This window comes from Hylobates moloch, unplaced genomic scaffold (genome assembly GCF_009828535.3).
Source record: "Hylobates moloch isolate HMO894 unplaced genomic scaffold, HMol_V3 SCAFFOLD_119, whole genome shotgun sequence".
NCBI classification, from domain to species: Eukaryota; Metazoa; Chordata; class Mammalia; order Primates; family Hylobatidae; genus Hylobates; species Hylobates moloch.
The window spans coordinates 64,958-67,910 of record NW_026652394.1 but is presented as its reverse complement, the minus strand read 5'-3'; the positions used below and the strand labels follow the sequence as shown (position 1 = coordinate 67,910).

Sequence of the window (2,953 nt, the reverse complement as noted above, 5' to 3'; positions counted from 1 at the left end):
AAGTTTGATAAACTTATCTGTGCCCTGTGAACTTTAGTTCACTTACTATATAACTTAATTCAGTCACTAATAATTAGTTTAAAAATGTTTTTTAGAAGCTGAAAACCACACTTTATTACATATTTCTGAATCAGGAAGGGGTGAACTGTGCCCCAGCTTTCTTGTGCCACTGACTTTTTTGGGGAGAAACGTTCTGCAATAAAATAAGAGTTTCCAAACTCTATTTATAAAAAAAGCTTGAGTTTTCTTCTGTGATTAACCTTCACTCCTCTGTCCCTTTTACCCAAGGAATGGTTCCTAGGTCATCTTTTGGAAGTTTAGTTTCTGGAAAGCTTTCCTGTGCTTTGTCCCAGTTGTTGTTGTTGCTGAAAGTTTTCAGCAAACCTCTCCTGTGTTTTGTCCCAGTTGTTGTTGTTGTTGTTGTTATTGTTGTGGAGAAGGTGAGTATCTTTAATAGAGGATGGCTTGTCTGTCTCCAACCCTGCATGTGTTTGCCTAAGCTGAGGCTGTATTGGAGTTTTTATTCTCCCACCATCCTTCCCCAGGCCTTCTCCTGTTTTCAATACATCTTTTTCAACATCTTCTGACCTTTGTCGCTATCAGTAATTTCAGAATGAACAGATGCAGGAGCATCATCTCTTTGGAAATTTCCTTCACTTCCAATCTGCTCCATATGTTTTCCAGCTCTATCTTTATATTTTTGATTCTCCAGTATCTTATCATCTTTGTAGCATGTATTCTGTAAACCATATTTTACTCATATATTTTTAAAATCCTTTTCTTCTTTCCAACTCGTTTCCTTCTTAGTTAATGATGGACCAACAAATGATTCATCTTTCTTATCAAGGAAAAGGTGAGCTCTAACCTGCCCTGGTTCACATCCAACACAGCTATTACTGCCAGGGTGAATGTAATAAGATAACACAGTGTCTCCAACTTTCACTTTATCTCTATGCTCAGGTTCATAAGGGTCACATGTAGTTTTCAGCTGAACAATCCATTTTCCATTAACAATTGTTCCATTTTGACGGCCTGATCCAAAAGGACATAACTTTGCAAGTCATGATCAAAATAAATCTCTGCATGAAACTTACACCAACTTCAGGGATTCGAAGAGTATGCTCCATATCATTTTCCCTTCCAATTGTAGCAGGTTTCACAGTAGTAATGATGAAGAGTGATCCTGTCTGTAACACAGGTGATCTAATGACAGTTACTCTCATATATGAGGGCCACACTTTTTCCTCCTCAGCATCTTTTGCAGTTGCATTGCCTTTACCGGTAACGCCTTCATCATAACTACCCTCGGTCTGAGAGTCTGTAATTTCACCTTCTTCTGGTTCACTATGAGTCTCTGTGATTTTCTCATCTTTAAAGTTGAATTGAGACGTTTTCACTAAGAGGAGATTCCATAGTATTTCCACTAACTGGAACAGTGAATTTTGGGGGATTATTTTTGTGATGAATGCCTATTTTGGCATTTTTTTCACATTTGTGAAATTCTCTTTCCCATTGCAGCCTGTATGTTCAACACTGAAGGCTTCTTGATCCTCTGAATTCAAATCCTTTTCCTCATTTTTTTTGTAGAAGAATCTGGATCCTTTCTTTTCTCAATTTTTTATTTTTGTTTTGTGTTGTAAGTCTGATAAGGTTGCAAATCTACTCGAGAATGAAACCGATAGCGACCACTTTCCACATCACAGTAGTAATAAATTAAATCATAATATATTTGATTCTCAGAATCTTAATAGAAGCCAGTGCTGTGGTCAAAATACAGTCCAGTATTTTCATCATAACTAAATCCAGTCTGTGATAAAGCCGCTTCTGCTGCAGCTCTCAAACTTCCAGCTAATGACGAACCTTCTAAGGACGTACCTTGTGCTGCTAATGCAGATGCTGGCTCCTGTGAATTTGAGGCAAATGACCCTCTTGTCTACATTCAACATTTGCTGTCCTATCAGTACCAGGGTGAGCACCATTTTCTGTTTATAACTGGTCATTAGAATTCAAAACAGGAGTTTTAATATCCTGATCTTGCTGATTTGACTGTTCAGTCACTCACTTTATTTGGAAGACTAACATCATTAGGGAAGGTCTGATAATAACAATCTGAGATTGACCAAGGAGCATGGTTCTCTGTGAGTACTTCTACATCAGACTTTTATTATCTCCATTTCTCCCACAGCGGAGTACCGTACTGAGTTCTTCCAGCTGCGTGCGGAGCTCCTGGCGGTCGCTCCTGTCGCTCTGAGCAGCCGTCCTGTGCGAGGCCATAGCTTCTCCCGTTCCCGCACCTGCAGCCTGCAGCTCAGCGTTCGCGTTCCAGCGTCTCTGCCCTCCTTCTCCGCTGGGCCAGCTCGGGCTCGGGGAGGGGGAGGAGCGGCCACAGCCAACGAGCTGGAGGCGGGTACGGGCCCGAGGCCGTGAGTTCGGGCGCCAGAGGGCTGCGGCTTCGGAGGGGCTGCGCGGGGCCGAAGCGGGGGCCGGCGTAGCCACAGCCACGGGGGCGCGCGGGCAGCCACAGGCAGCCTCCCCGGCCTGGACGCCCCGAAACGCGGAGCCTAACGGGGCTGCGGCAAGAGCAAGGGGACGGCGATGGCCCCGCCGGATCTGCGCATCCTGGAATCCTGGGAACGAAGGTACCTTCCCCAGCCACGGGGGTGGCGGGAGGAGCGTCCAAGTCCAGGGGCTAGAAGCGCTCCGGCCATCCCTGAGTTGAGCTGGAAACAGTGGCCAAGCGTGTTTTAAATCCAGTTTCCGTGTGGCTTGATATGACCTGCTGGTTACTCTTATTTTTTTTCTCCATTCGTTGAGCTATGATTGACAAATTCAAAAGTGTATATTTTTAGGGTGTACAATAGTGTTTTGAGATGTCAGCATTCTTTAAATTATCTCAGTTCAGCTAGTTAGCATATCTATCCTCTCACATAGTTAATACGTTTCTGTGTATGTG

At 43.7% G+C, this 2,953-nt stretch overlaps 1 pseudogene; it reads right to left on the bottom strand.

Moving 5' to 3' along the window:
* Positions 1–262: 262 nt before the first annotated feature.
* LOC116464000 (angiogenic factor with G patch and FHA domains 1-like) lies at positions 263–2,708 on the bottom strand (annotated as a pseudogene).
* Between the last annotated feature and the right edge of the window lie 245 nt (positions 2,709–2,953).